Source organism: Aotus nancymaae, unplaced genomic scaffold, assembly GCF_030222135.1.
Source record: "Aotus nancymaae isolate 86718 unplaced genomic scaffold, 86718_ANA_hifiasm-v0.15.2.pri h1tg000004l, whole genome shotgun sequence".
NCBI classification, from domain to species: Eukaryota; Metazoa; Chordata; class Mammalia; order Primates; family Aotidae; genus Aotus; species Aotus nancymaae.
The window spans coordinates 40253971-40269589 of NW_026988415.1; the positions used below are offsets into that span (position 1 = coordinate 40253971).

The 15619-nt window shown below is 48.0% G+C and overlaps 1 protein-coding gene across 6 annotated transcripts in view; it reads right to left on the reverse strand.

The window, feature by feature from the left end:
* The window catches only part of FRMPD3 (FERM and PDZ domain containing 3), a 147904-nt gene extending 133050 nt beyond the window's left edge, over positions 1 to 14854 (reverse strand). For 2 of the 6 annotated variants that reach the window (XM_064361916.1, XM_012451683.2), the window contains exon 1: positions 14810 to 14854. The gene's annotated coding sequence lies outside the window, so the exon portion shown is untranslated. The remainder of the gene's footprint in view (positions 1 to 14809) is intronic. The other 4 variants (XM_064361914.1, XM_064361933.1, XM_012451682.2 and 1 more) reach the window with 4 other exon arrangements.
* Between the last annotated feature and the right edge of the window lie 765 nt (positions 14855 to 15619).

A 15619-nucleotide genomic window follows, 5' to 3' on the forward strand; every position in this document is an offset into this window, starting at 1 on the left:
TCCTCTGCCAGCTTATTAAGTGACTTGACCAGATAGGTCCCCAAAAGTGACCTCTAGTAGCTCCCCTTAAAATAGCTAAGATGGTCATCAAGCTGGTGAACTGAGCTGGGTGGACACAAAGGTGTTCTTTTGAATCAGGTGACCTAATCTTGGGAAAGGTCAGTTACCTAAGAACAGGAAGTTCTCATCCATTAAATTGAGAACTCTGCAAAGTTGAGAACTGTGCAATATCAGGCAGCTAATAAAAGCACTCTGGCTACTCTGTGCTACTCAGAGTACTCCAAGAGTACTGTGCTCAGTTCTGGAAAGGACCCTAACAGAGAGCCTTACAGATTGGACTGTTGCCAAAGGAAGTGACTAATATTCTATCGGGTCAATAGGCTAGAACATTTTCTAGACATGTAGATACAAGCCAACACTCTACATAAAATTTCAGGAGGTTCAAGGACCTCCAGGATAAGAAGCTCAGCTGTGGAACCATATCACAAAAGGAATCACTGAGCAAACTGGGTAGATTTAGCCAAAGAAATGAAATAAAACAAAAGTCAAAAGATAGACAGATTTGAGGGAACGTGATAGCTATATTCAGATATTTTAAAGGGGCTGCCAAGAGGAAGGAGGAAAGAAGTATAAGATTGCTTTCAGCTCGATATCAAAAAAATGTGCTAATTAGAGTTGTTCAACAACAGAATGAGCTACCTTGGGAGGCAGTGAATGCCTTGGTGATGAGAGTTAAAAAGTTGAGGGGGAGAGTGGATTAGCTGATCTCTAAGGTCCAACTTTCCTTCCAGCTTTGCATTTCCTCCCACCCACGTGTTTCTCTCTATGTCACTGAGACCCTTTCCAGTTTATCACAGAACAGAGCCACAATCTTACCGTCAAACAAACCCCAAAAGGCAAGATTAGATTAGAGGTGGCCCCAAACTCAGGACTACCTGGTCCCCTAGCTCCACTCCCACCTGAAATCATTACATCTTACCATGCCCATACTAGGACTCTCAGGGTTTGCTTGGTGACAGCTAGTTAATCTGATAAACTAATCTGCACTAATGGGATCAGGAATGCTAATGAATTAATGCGTTACTTTCCCAAGTGACATATTTGCATTTTAACAGAGGTCTTCTGGAGATAATGCCTTAACTCAAAGGAGTGATTAATGTTGAAATTTCGTCTGTTTGGCAGTGTAGCAAGGAGATATTTTTAGAAAGGGAACCTTTTTCCATCCTTCACTTCAGACCATCTGCTAGAAGAGGAAACAACATGTCCCTGCCCTTGTGGGGTTTATAGTTTATATAGTGGGGGGATTACAATTGCTAACATTTATTAAGCCTCCACCAAAGTGGAAAGTATAGCACTTAGCCCCGTGCTGAGTGCTATAGAGATATTATCTTTGAGTTCTCACAACAATAGCCTCCTGACACAGGTATTTTGCAGATAAAGGAACTGGGTCTCAAGAGGTTAAGTAACTTAGTACTGCATTTCATTGACTCTAAGATTATATCAGCTGTAAAGGGCAACATTTTCTCACATTTCCATAAGAAAGAAGAAATGCTGCCAATTAAACTACAATGAACAATGTATCATAAGAAGCATTTCAGTTTCAGAAATGTTAAAAATGTGTATTCAAATATGAAATACACTAAATGGTAAGGCCGACTCCAGAGTACACACTCTGCCTGATGCTTTTTATAAAACTCAGATGGGAAATAGCTGGGGAACACTTTGATGTAATCATATAATAGCAAGTACATATTAATATTTTAAAACAAAATATTTACACAGGCACCCAGAAGATCACACACTGAGTATGAGGTCAATGGCAGATCATGTTGCTGGGGGTCACAAACCTCAGTGGTGGAGAAAAATAGGGACAGTATTTATGGAAGAAGGACTACACTGAGCCGAGCCTGGAGCTGAGGTTGCGGGGGTGGTGGCAGATAGCAGATAACTCCAAAATTCAGTTTTTGAGGAGATGGCACACTGGCTGCCTTGGCTAAAGTGAAGGGATTAGTTGGTGAAAGCAGGAGAAATACTTAATAGTGAGACAAAACAGGGAAGGCAAATGAACTGGTAGGTGGTCTGCAAAGGCCCGGATAAAAGCTTTCCCTTTAATATGATGGGTAAAGGGGGCAACTGTGGACTTCTGCCAGTTAATTCCAAAATATTAGGAAAAGCTCATTCTGGCCACCAGGATAAATTAAAGTTTCCAGCTGCAAAGCTAGGGGCTTCCTAAAGGGGTAAAAATCCAGCATGGCAAGGGGATTGTGTCATCAGAAACAGCAGAATTCCAGGACATTTTGCACCCTAAGCTTTCAGCCCTCTCTTGATGTGCATTCCCTTCTCCCCAGGTGCACCATTCCTCACCTGGAAGAGGAAGTAACAGAGCCATTGGCTGTGTGGGGCATGAAGCCCCAAGCCCTGATGCTGGAACATGCACCTCTGTACCCTAGGCCATGGTGGAGGGTGGGAGAGGATACAGCCTGATGATGCACGGTTCTTCTCCCCTTCCTCTACTAATTAGTGTTTGTTAAGCCCCTGCAATGTGTGTCTGGCTCTGTCCTGGAGAATACCTTGATGAAAGAAGCCCCTGAGGAGTTTACTCTCTAGCTAGGGAGAAAGGAAAATTGAAACAATATAAGATGGTGGGATCAAGTGCTGTATTGTGGTGGAAAACCTGCAGATTTCACAAAGGAAGAGGTGGAGTTGTGGGTGCCTTTTTGTCCTCTATATGTTTCTGTATTATCAAAGTTTTCTACTATGCATAGACATTACTATTATAAGGGAAAATTATAATTTAAAAAATGAGGGCAGCCAATGAGAGCTAGAATAATCAGGAAGCCTTCATAGCAGAGGCTGGACTGGAGCTTCTTGGTTAGAGATAAAATGGAAGGATTTGCAGAGACGGAGCAAAGGGGGCCACGGAAGGCTGGGGGAAGAGCAAAAAAAAAATGACAGAAGGGACAAAAGTAAGCACCAAATGTGGCACAGTGGACAGGGAGAGTAAGGAGGCTAGGGGAATCTGGGGATTGGGAAGAAGTGGGGCAGTGGGATACACACACACACACACACACACACACACACACATCTGTATCTATCTATTATCTATCTATCTATCTATCTATCTATCTATCTATCTATCTATCTAAAAGTATAGTGAATCCCAGCTGTTGTGGAACGTGGGCCTCAAATACCAGGGACAGGAGCTTCTATTTGACATAGTAAGCAAAAAGGCGCTATTATAGGCTCTTGAGCAGGGAATGACATGATGAAAGATGTTTTAAGGAGATTCCTCTGGCAGCAGCGTTGAAGGATCACTTGGTGCTGATGGGGAGGCTGCATGGAGAGAGACTAGTTAGGAGGCTGCTGCAGTAATCTAGGCATGAGGTAATGAGAGCTTGGGTTCTGATGGTGGCTGTGGGAATGGTCAAGAGGAGGCGGATTCATGAGGCACGTGAGAGATAAACTGCCAAGACACTGTGGTGACTGACTGGAGTGGGGAGGGAGTGATTGATTCCAAGTCTCAGGCCTTGGGCTATCAAAAGAGTGATGGTGTCATTGATAGAGACAGAGATACAGCCAGCTGAAGAGGGGCAGGAGCTGGGGAACAGCGTGGAGGGTAAGTTTGGAGAGGAGATCCTGAGTTTGCTTTTAGATGTAATGAATTTAAAATGGTGGTAAACTCCAAAGAGAAAATGTCCTTAAAGGTAATAATGAAATGCAACTGGAGCTCCGGTTAAAGGCCAGACTTTATCATTTCCAGCAATCACCTAGAATTCCAAAGCAGGACAAGCTATATTTAGACTAAGTGTGGAAATCTCTAAAGCCCGGGGTGGGGGGAAGAAAAGAAAGCATACCCAACAGCCAATGCTGATTTGGACTTTGCAGGTGACAGACACTATACTGTGTGGCAGCAGCAGACTGGTGGGTCTGTTTAAAGAACCCCCTCCTTTTTCTCTGTCAGTGTGTGATTTCTCTACATATTACAAAGATTACAGCTCGACTGTAGGTGACGAAATGAATATGGAACAACACTCGCTTTATTAATCATATCTGCATTCTCTGCAATTTCACTGATGGTGGCAACAGAGCCAGTGCGACACACAGGACCCTTGACAGCCCTGTGAATGGGCTGGTTTTCCGAACCCCAGTCCACAAAAACAAGATCCAGATTCCTGGCCATATTGATACAGGATTGGAGGCAAATTTATTTAAAACATCCTTTGGGGGCTGGGCACCGTAGCTCATGCCTATAATCCCAGCACTTTGGGAGGCTCAGGTAGGAGGATCACTTGAGCTCAGAAGTTCAAGACCAGCCTGGGCAACATAGTGAGAGCTCATATCTACCAAAAATAAACAAAATTAGCTGGGTATGGTGGCATGCACCTGTAGTGCCAGTTACTTGGGAGGCTGAGGTGGGAGGATTACTTGAACCCAGGAGACAGAGGTTGCAGTGAGCCATGGTGGTGCCACCACACTCCAGCCTAGGCAACAGAGCAAGACCCTGTTTCAAAAAGAATATCCTTTGGGTACTTCAGTTTCTCCCTGTGGCAACTAGAAAAGCATCTAAAGCCAACTTGCTTGAGTCTAGGTTAGAAGTGGGATGATAAAGAGAACAATTACTGAAGGAAAAGATGTATAAACCAACGACAAAACTTGGGAGAGAAACAGTGAGTGCAGATTGTAGCAGAATCTCCAGATTGACAGATCTTGACACTTACCTGATTGACTCCTAAGCCAGTTGTTGCCACCATGCCATTTTCTTTCTGCCTTCAATTGGCTTTTCCATGAGAAGGGTAGTAAATATAAAAACTACCTTAGTCAGTGACTTGCATTCTCTCTTCTCAATCCTTCACTTGCATAAGCATTTTCCACTCTGGAGACGTGCCCACTTCTTAGTCAACAAACACCACCCCTACCTCAAATCCACAACCAGAAGACTTTACAGAAATCAAAACAGCAATCTTTAGCAGACAAGTGCTGGAGGTTGCTGGTTGACAGACTATGCAGTGTGTGTGTGTGTGTGTGTGTGTGTGCGTGCACGCACGCACACGCGTGCACTTGCATGCGCATGCACACACACGTGTGTTCATCCACCAGTCTAGCCATCTGTTCCTCTGTTTTCCCAGTGGGTTTGGATCAGAAGCAAGGAGAGGCCTGTTTGACTGGGTGGTCCTGCCCTTGGAGCAGAGCTCCCTTGGCAGTTAGGAGCCCACAGCCTAAGCAGAACTACTGTACTCATTCATCTTTACAAGACATCATATGCTCCCACGAGAAGAACCAGCAAAAGGATGCTGAAATCTCACAAACATCCATTTATCTGCAGTTCTCTGTTTCCCTCCAATCAAGGGCTGGCAAATCTGGCCCAGACACCTGGCCAGGGCTAACGTTCAGTGGGTTGGGTGAGGAGGGGAAAGTTGGTGGGGGAAGCAAGTGAACAGGCAGAGGCCCCAGCCATAACTCTCCCACCTACCTGTGGACTCCTCACTTTGCTTCCTCATACCAGCTGCAACAACAGGGCTCCAGCTGGCATCAAAGTGCTGTGGTAGCTCTTGCCATACTCTGGCACAGGTGTGACCTCCACTGAGATGATTCCCAAGTGCCTAGAAGAGTTTTCAAACTGATTCTACAAGGGAAGTTTAAAGATATCTCCTCACTCTCAGCAGCTCTCAGAAGACTTGGGGGGCTTGAAACAGACCAGACACAGGCATTACCTGCCTCTAGCCTCCCTGATGAGGGAGCACCCCAGCTTGGCTATCATTTCAACCGCATTCTGCAGCCAGATTCCTCATTGCTAACTCTTTCAGGTCATGGCACTGAAGGCCACTATGCACATCCACTTTACTTGGAATGGTTAACTGATTATAATGCCCAATGCCATTTTAGCTCCAGAAACTCTGACACCTTAAGGTCCTGAGGGCATGAGACAAAGAAAGTGTAAGTATTGAGGCTAAGAAGAAAAAACAAGTGAACAAAAATAAGCCAAGAAAAACTACTTGGTGGTTCATCAGCCACGCTGATGCCTTGGGAGCCTTTTGGATTTGACCCTCCTCTCTATGCCCACTGCTGCCACCCTCATCACCTTTCACTTAGATTGCTGTAGTATCTTACAGGCTGGTCTCAAGTGTCTCCTTATTCCAATCAATTCTGCTTCCAATTGCATAGCTGACTACCACCATAAACCACTATGCATAATTATCCAACAGCCCCAAAGGTTTCTCCAACTCCAAACTCCTCCTTCTGACATCAAAGGCCCTTCAAATCTGGGCATCCCATATCCAGCCAATCATTTTTTTTCCCCACTGTGTCCGCATATACACCCTCTCCTCTAGTCAGAGTTCTTTCTGACCATTTCTTGATAACACCCTGACCATTTCCACCTCCAGTCTTTTCTCTACGCTGTGCCTCCCCCTCAGAAGTCTGCTCTTTTTCTAGTCAACAATCTCAATCTCACATGTTATTCAAAACATAAGGCAGGTTCAACCTCTTTTGGGAAGCCTTCTCCCCTCATTCCAGCCCACACTCTCATTCTCTCTGTGCCTTGAACCCCTACAGTGCTTACTGTTTAGAGCAAAAAAATGTGGCTTGTAATTGTTTTCCATCTTGTATTATTCTTAGTTATTTCATATGAATGAGTGTTATTTTTCTGTTAAATTATGAATTTCTAAAGAGCATGGCCTTTGCTTTCCCCTTCTCACCGCAACATTAGTACAGGGCTAGATCCCAGAGTGTCCAATAGACTCCTGTTCCCATGCCTTAACTCCAGTAGGAAGGAAGGATGAGATAAGTGAAGCCCTCTGATGATCTCCCCTGTTTATTCCCTCACCTTTCTCAAAAGATGTTCTAGAAGGCAGAGGAGCTGAGGCTGCCCAGTGAGACATAGGCAACCAATCAGCTGCCAGATCCTAGCTTTCAGAACACTCCCACTTCCTAAGGTTTTCTGGGCAATCAATAACACTGCTTAAGTGATCAATCTGAGACACAATGGGCTGCAGGGGCCAGTGTTTGATTAACTTGAGAGAATAAACGTATGCTGGAAGAGACAGAGCAGGGAGAGGCGAGCAGAAGAAAAAGCAAGAAGAAAGATGAGCTAGGGGAAGGAAGAGAGAGAAAAGGGTTTATGAATGAGGATATGATGGGATGGAGCTGAGAGTAGTTCTCACCTAATCCGATTCAACGGCTTAAGCAAGTTCCTACTGAGGTGCTGAAATAATCTTGGGGCTTTGTCAGAGTCCAGTGACTATCTCAGGGCTTCTCGACAATATTTTACCTTGGCAAAAACACTGTTGCCATGGTCCACTGAGGGTCCACAGAGCCTCCATATTGGGTGGAAGAGTGGGTGTGGGATAGAGACTTCAGGGAATATCAAGGAAAGGCATGGGTCTTGAGCTATGCTCATTGGCTGTGTCTACAGAAATCCCAGGTTCTGGCATCCTCCACTCCTCTACCCAAGCCTGATGACTCAGAAACCCATGATGACATGGGACAGTAGGCTCATCTGCAAGGGAGGTATCAGCATTACCTTCTCTCTATCCAGACTTGTGTGTACTGTCTCCCTCTCAAGGCTCTGAGGCTGAAAATTTAACTATTTTGCAGTTAACAAAAAATAAGGACTCCCTTTCCAAATGTTTTTCAAACATTTTCAAATGTTTAGCTATATCACTAATCAAATTTTTTTTCTGGGAAAGATAGTATTATCTGGAAAAAACCAGAACAGATGGCCTCTTACTGTGAGAAAGTCCCTCCTTTAATCTAACCATGATTTCTGCTGCTCTCATTAAAAACTCATCCTTCACATAGGATGGCATTGGTACCTTCTCAGTTATGTAGGCTCAAAGCCTTACAATCATCTTTGACCTCTTCATGCTTCCTCAACCACTCATCCAACTGGTAGGTAAATCAGGCTTCCTCTACCTCCAAATCCATTCACCCACCTTCTTTCTATCCCCAAACAGCTATTGCAACAACCTGCTAACTGGTCTTCCTGCCTCCAGGATGATCTTTTTTTAATCAACATGCCAAAGGGGGGAAAAAAGAAGAAAAAAAAGAAAAATGAGTTTGAATCTAATCAAGCCCAGAGCTAACTTCCATTTATAGGAAATATAGGGGATAAGTGAACAAGCTAAGTGACAATAAGAGGACAAACCAGAATGTGGGAATTGCGTAGAACAAACTACCTGATTTTTGTGACAGGGCAAAGAGAGAGGGCTGTTGAAAGGGCCTTTAGAGACATAACCAAATGTCATGTGTGAAACTGTTTTGGAATGTCAGTCAAACAAGCCAACTCTAAAACATGTTTTGAGGCAATTGATGACATGTGATTATGGACAGGGTAATGGATAACACAAAGGCATTATTGTTACTTTTATTAGATATATTAACAGTTCTGTAGTTATGTTAAAAAATGTTCATTTTTAAGAGACGCATAGAGAAATATTAGGAATAAAATGACATGCTCGATATTTGGCATGATAGGTGAAGCAAATATGGCTAAGTCCTGATAATTAGTTAAATTAGTTAATGTGGATAATGAGTATGTGGGGTTTACTATACTATTTTCTCTATTTTGTTGAAGTTGAAAATATTTGTAAGAAAACATAAAGACAGGCTGGGCGCAGTGGCTCATGCCTGTCATCCCAGTGCTTTGGGAGGCTGAGGCAGGAGGATTGCTTGAGCCCAGGAGTTGGAACCAGCCTAGGCAGCACAACAATATCCTGTCTCTACAAAAAACTAAAAATTAGCTGGCATGGTGGCATATGCCGATAGCCCTAGATACTCAAGAGGCTAAGTGGGGAGGATCACTTGAGTCCAGGAGTTTGAGGCTACAGTGAGCCATGATCATGCCACTGCACTCATCTGGCAACAGAGTGAGACCCTGTCTATAATAATAATAATAACAGTCATCCACTATACCCACTCTATCCTCCTAGATTTACCTTCCATTCCTGCCCTATTTCTCTATGACACAGCCACTCTACATCCTTGCTCAAGCTTTTTCCTGTCTCAACTTCATCCCTTCACTTATTCATGAACTCATTCATTTGTTCAATCAACAAATATTTACTAAGTACCTACCTCTTCTATGCACTAGGAACTGTAAATTCAAAGATGATCAAGAAGAAGAAGGACAGGAAGCCTCCTTCATCTTTTGTATTATCCACAGCAACTAGCACAGTGCCTTGCACATAACTGGTGCTCAATATGTTTTGTGAGCTAATGTACAGGGGGAGATGTGATAGAATCTTTGTCTAACATGAATCAACAAGCATTTGGTCTAACTCAACATACGCCTATTGAGCACCTACTATGTATACGGTACATATGCTAAAAAAAAAAAAAAAGAAATGATGTACTTGCCAAATGTATTTTTATTTATTTATTTATTTAGGGACAGGGTCTCACTGTCACCCAGGCTGGACTACATTGGTGCGACCATAGCTCACTGCAGTCTTGACCTCCCATGTTCAAGCCATCCTCTCGCCTCAGCCTCCCTGTAGTCTCGAGGAGTTGAGACAGCAAGTGGGCACCACCATATCTGGGTAATGTTTTAGTTTTTTGTAGAAACAGGGTCTCGTTATGTTGCAAAGGCTGGTTTTGAACTCCTGGGCTCAAGTCATCCTCCCAAAGTGTTAGGATTACAGGCATGAGCCACCTTACCCAGTCTCAGATGTATTTTAGAGACAGAGGAGTTCAGGGGAGAGAGAGATCACTTTAGTCTAAAATGATCAGCGAAGATTTCACAGAGGAGGTGAATTTGAACGTAGAGCTGAAGGATAGGTATAGTGGCATTGAATAGGAGAGAAGCATAGGCAGAAAGGAAAGGGCATTCCTGGTGAGTGAAATGGAATGAAAAAAAACACAGAGGCAAACAGTGTACAAGGCATGTTTAGGAGATCCTGGGGTAAGAAACTTGGCTGGAGTGGAAGGATCCATGTAGGGTTTTGTTTCACAAGTAGACCAAGTGTATCAAAATCACTTGTGGAGCTTGTTAAAATGCATATTCCTGGACTCCAGCTTCCAGACCTGCTGAATCAGAAGCTCAGGAGGTGGGACCTAGGAATCTGCATTATAATAAGTTCCCTCAAGCAATTTTAAGACACATTAAAATTTGAGAATCAATGATGTGGAGCAAGCATGAAAAATAGGATTGGAAGAATATACAGGGTTAGATCCACACAAGGAGAGCCTTGAATGCCATGCTAAGAAGGCTGAAATTTATCCCACAGGCAATCAGGTATCACCCTGCAAGCATGATGATCAAAAGCATTATGAATAAAGGCTATTCTACAACATGAATCTGCCAGTTGTGTGTATTATGGACCAGAAAGGAAAGAGACTAGTGCAGTGTGGACATCAGGTGGTGACAGGAGGCAGGGTAGACCGGGGTATAGGGGAAGAGTCAGTGATGGCTTTGAGGTTTCTAGTCTGGGAGACTAGAAGCTTATGGTAAAAGAAAGGTGAGAAGAGCAAGTCATCTCTGAGAAATAATGAGATGAATTTGTGAATACTGAGTCTGAGAGCAAGCTATCCAAAGGAAAATGTTTAGCAAGCAACTGGAAATATAGGACTGAATCTCAGGAGCAGGGTTAAGTTTGGGCTAGAGAAATGGGAATGGCTGGTAAAGAGGTGAGAGGGGAAGCCAGGCATAGCTGTGTGTCCTTGTCAATAAAGAAAGTGGCAAGCAACAGGAGCTGGGGAACACCCAGATTTGAGGGATAGGAAGAACTAGCAATAAAAGAGAAAAAAGGAGGGGTCACTTGGCTGGAAGGAGACCCAGATAGTAGAACCAAGCAGAGAGCTCTTTCAAAAGCTGAGGGTGGCTAGTGGTGTGGCTAATGGCAAAGCGAGGTTGAGGCTCAGAGCAAAAACATTGGCTATGGCATGCATGCTGAGAAAGCTGCGAGAGTGCATGCACCTGGTCATTCTCATGTTCCTTAACACAAACACACACGAACAGGCGCACCTGCTCCTACAGATACAAGGTAGCACCTCTTTCCCTCTCTTTCCTTCCCCCGCCCCACGTTACACACATATTCCCATTTCCAGGCTCATTTTCTGACGACCAGGGATTGGGCGCTGGTGTGCCGTAGGCTGTTAATCTTTTGTTGTTCAGGTCTCAGAAAAGGGGGCGCTGCCTGTCATGGGTGGGAAATAATACAGAACCCCAAGACCACTGTCCTTGCCTTTAGCAGCTCAGCTGAGGGGAGGAAAGGAGGGAAAATGGCATGCTTCTCCAGATCTGCTCCCTATCCTACCCCTTTGCCCCTAGCCCCAGGGATTTCTCAGCAGACGATAAGGTCCAGCCCGTTTTGAGAGTCCTTCATTTTGGCTGCTGATAATGCAAGAGAATGTTTTTGTTTCTGAATTTATGGTAAAAAGGAAAACAGAAGTCCTTGAGAGAAGAGCCAGAACAGAGTTTTCTGCTGGGAATGCTAATGGCCTTAAGGCTGGCCCACAAAGAGAAGCTGACTTGGGTATGCTTCCTTCCAGGGGGCCTGTCGAAGCTAAGGGTCTTCATCTAGTATCAATAGGTATCAATCCCAGTCCCCTTAGCAATCATTGCTAGAGCCTATATGTAAAGGCATGAACCCCCCAAAACCAAGCTTGTCTGCATGAGCCTCACTTCCTACAATTTGTCCCAGGTATGTGTTGGGGTGTGGGGGTGTGCCTGAGGGGTGTGTCTTGTGTGTGATATGTCTGTCTGTCTGTATGTGTGTCTTATGGCTTCACTTAGCCTGGAGGTGTCACACAAACAGGGATCTTTCCTCTGTTGGATTGGTGCTGCCCCTCCAAGTGCCTTATCAGGCATTGGCCACGCAGCTCAATCATTTATGCATAGTGGGGGTGGGTGGGTACAGAGTGCTTCCATTGTCCTGCATCCACCCATGCTCCCTCCAAGGGCTGAAGGAAGGATTACTGCGGTAGGGCAATGTCTCTCCTCTATCCATCCCATCCCGAGACTCCCCTGTACCCATCCCCACCCCCACCTCCAGTGCCTTTCCCAGCTTGCTGCTGTCATCAGCAATCCCAGGGCTTTCTTGTTGCGCTTTCTCAATCTACTACTGCTCCCAGAGGATGTCGTTGGTCACAAAATCCCCTAGTTGGACCACACAGCTCACTTCTCAAGACCCTCAGACTGTACCACTTACAAGAGGAAGGGGTCCCCTGCCTCATAGGAGTCCCCAGACCTCTCCTCCAGCATGATAGAGGCTACGTTGCACTATCCAAAGAAGCCACAGCACCAACGGCATCACTAGCTCATGTTGGAGGGGGCATTTACTGGCTTCAGGCCAATAGTCTGGCCACTCGCAGAATGCCTCACATATCTGAGAAACCTTCAGGGCCACAAGCCTGGGGCAGCTGCCACCCTTCCCTGGCCAGCCTCTTCTCCCTGGTGGCCTTCAGCCCACACAACTGCAAGGCAGCTGTGGTGGTGGGTGCCAGCGAGGGAGAGGGGAGATTCCACACGCAGCAATGAGAGTTTCTCTCCTGCTTAGATCTTAGTCCCTCCTTTCTCAGAATCCGGCAGTGGCTCCCAATTGCCTCTCAAGTCAATTGAAACCTTTTTTGTGGGCCTCAAAACCCTCCACAATTACATTCCACCTTCTGACACCCTCACTCCCACACACACATCATGAATAACTCTGGCCTTGGCACAGACGGTAGACAGATGATGCTGTCTACAAACTGTTCTTGCCTAGGTCCTGCCACAGGTGCCTGAAAGCCCCACCAACAGAGTCACTCCTCTGACTCCTTTAAAAATGCAAATGTTACCTGTAAGGTGTAAGCAGTAAACCTCTATCAGCTATTAACACCTTGGCCTGGCAGGGATTCTGTCATCAAATTTGCCGGAGCAGGGAGCAAAGCTCCGCCTAAATAATCTAAGGGTGGGGAGAGGACCCACAGGGGCCCTGAGCAGCCAACGGGAGGGGCAGGAGCAGGGAAGGGACTCTGACGTCGAAGCCATTGCCGTCACGATTTTACCAAGGTCTATATTCTAACTCAGCATCTCTACTTAAACCAGTTAAACCCACTAGTCCTTGCTCCCCTCAACCTTGTTTCCCCCATCCACACACACATTATGTCTTGTTTCACCTCAGAGGTACCCTCATGACAAGCTGCTGAGGTTGAATAAGTCCTCTCACATGAAAAAAAAAAGCCATGAAAATGGGTAGACGCTGGCATGTCTGCTTGGGCATGGCCAAGTCTTGTTGAGGTCTCCCCGGGTAGAGTAAGATCCCTTTGCTCAGTGGAAACAGCAAAGGCTTCCCGAGAAGCCTCTCTTAGCTCCCAAGAAGCTGGCAGCTGGGTTCCCCTCTGCTTCTCCTGCAGTGAGCTTGATGGGCAGGGAAGGGGAGGGAGGGGCAGGGCCTCCCAGCTGAGGGTCCCCGTGGCTGAACTGCCATACTATCCTGGGCCCTCTAGGCCCAGGTGAACTCGCCATTTACACCCATCTCCAGCAGGGAAAACTCACTTGGTGCTTCACTCTGAGTCAGCAGAGTCCCCCACCCTCCACTCCGAGAAGGGCGCCCCCAAAGGAGCCTTGCTCTTGTAGCAGTTTCTCCAAAGGCAGGAGTCCAGAGACTGCCCCGCCCTCCGTAAGAGCTGCAGGATGCTAAGACCACTCGGTGGACTCCAGGATTTTGCAGCTGGACGAAGATGCCAAGGGGAGGGGGCAGGTCTAGCAGAATTTGGCGTTTGCTGTGATCAAGTGATCTTTAGTTGCAGCTGCAAGTGTGGATGTGCCACCTGCTTCTGGGGGAAGGTGTCAAACATTTGCCCCTGCAGTGGTTTCAGTGTGTGTGTATGGGGGTGTGGTGTGTGTGTGCAGGAAACCCAGGAGCTCGAGTGTGGAGGGTATCACTACCAGAGTTGGGCACGCTTTTTGCCAGAATGGGGTTCTTAAGGGCTCTGGTGGAGGTGTCTACAGTGGCTGCGTGTTGTGGTGGTGGGGGTTGTTGGATGTGTGTGTGGGGAAGCAGCAGGTACTGGATCTGCAGTAATGTGCATTTGTCATGTAGTTTCTCAGGACCATTCTGAGAAAACAGACACTCACATACACACTCTCCAAGCTACAAAGCACTAGGCTGGGGAGTAGAGGAGTGTGTATGTGTGTGCGCGTGCATGTTTTAGCAGCGCTGGGGGGAGGTGCAAGTCTCAGTATATGTGTTTGAGCTTTATTAGCATCTTGGTGGGAGGGGGCAAGTGAAGCTCTGTGTGTGTGTGTGTGTGTGTGTGTGTGTGTGTGTGTGTGTATGTGGTCTTTGCATGGGGCTGTGTGGCTGAGCGCCGGGTTTCTGGTGCGGCTGTGTGTGCGTGTGTGTGCGCGTCCGTGTCCGCTTGTGAACATGGCCCCGGGAACCACGCACATGCTTCAGACAGCTGTTTGTGGCAGCCCTTGGGCTCCGGCTTCGCCGGGCGCCCCGGCGAAGTGGCCACCTCCCAGCAGCCAGGCCCCGCGTCTCGCCAGCTCTCCCAACTGTGCCCACAGCCCGGGCGCGCACACAAAGGCTCCATAATGAACGCGCTGCACTCCCCTGCGCTGGACTCCTCACCCCGCACCCGCGGCGGCCAAACGAGCCCGCCAAGCCGGCGACTTGCTGGGGCAGTGGGCACGCAGCGGGCCGCTCCCCCGCCCGCCCAAACTCCGGGCGGCCAGACGCCGGGCGCCCCCCGCCCTGCCCCCGGCTCCCGGGGGCGCCCAAGCGCCAGTCGCCCCTCAGCCGGTCCTAGGCGGAACGCTCCCGCCGTGACCCACCCCGGTCTGGCTGAGACTGCGGGCGCGCCCCCCTGAAGGCAGCGCGCATCTTACCTTCCTCCCCCTCCTCTTCTTCTTCTTCCTCCTCCTCCTCCTCCTCCTCAGCGGCACGGCAGCGGCGGCGCAGCGGCGGCGGCGGCAGCGGGACTAGGGCGCCCGTGCCCCCGAGCCCGACATGGGCTTGGGGCTCAGTGGCCCCGGGCGGCGGGGCGGGCAGAGGTTGGCAGGGTGGCAGCAGCTGGCCCGGGACGCGGGGAGCTGGCGCGCAGGCGGCGGGCTGCGGGCAGGATGGCAGCAGCGCGCGCGGGCTCCTCGGGCGGGCTTCATGGCTGCGCCGCGGGCGGCACCATCGCCGTGGCTCGCTCGTCGCTCTCTCGCTCCAGGAGTGCGGCAGGCTGCGAGGTGACGGATGGCGGAGAGGCGGCCGGACGGCCGAGGAGGGGAGGGGAGAGGGGGCGGGGGAAGGAGGAGGGGGAGGAAAGAGGGGAGTACAGAATGAGGGGCCTCTCCGGCGCCTCCAGACCCTCGAGTGCTGGCGTCGATTTCCCCGAATGGGAAAGCGGCTTAAAGGCGCAGTTCCTGGCTCGGGTCACTACGAAAAATAAGCAAAAAATTGACAATTGGGGAAAGAATCTCTCAAGAACAACCCAGCAACCCAGCCACCCAGCCTGGCGCTGCCTCACTTCTTGAACCTGACCGTTCCGGCCGGACTCTGCCGGGAACTGCTGGCTGCCAAGAGGGCAAGCCAATATCCAAAGTGAACCCGGGAGAGGGGAGCGGGGAGTGAACTGCGGAGAAGGGGCAGCGGACCGCTTGCTTCGGAGACTCCATTCCCTGGCCCCTGACCTTGCTTCTCGCCCCTTG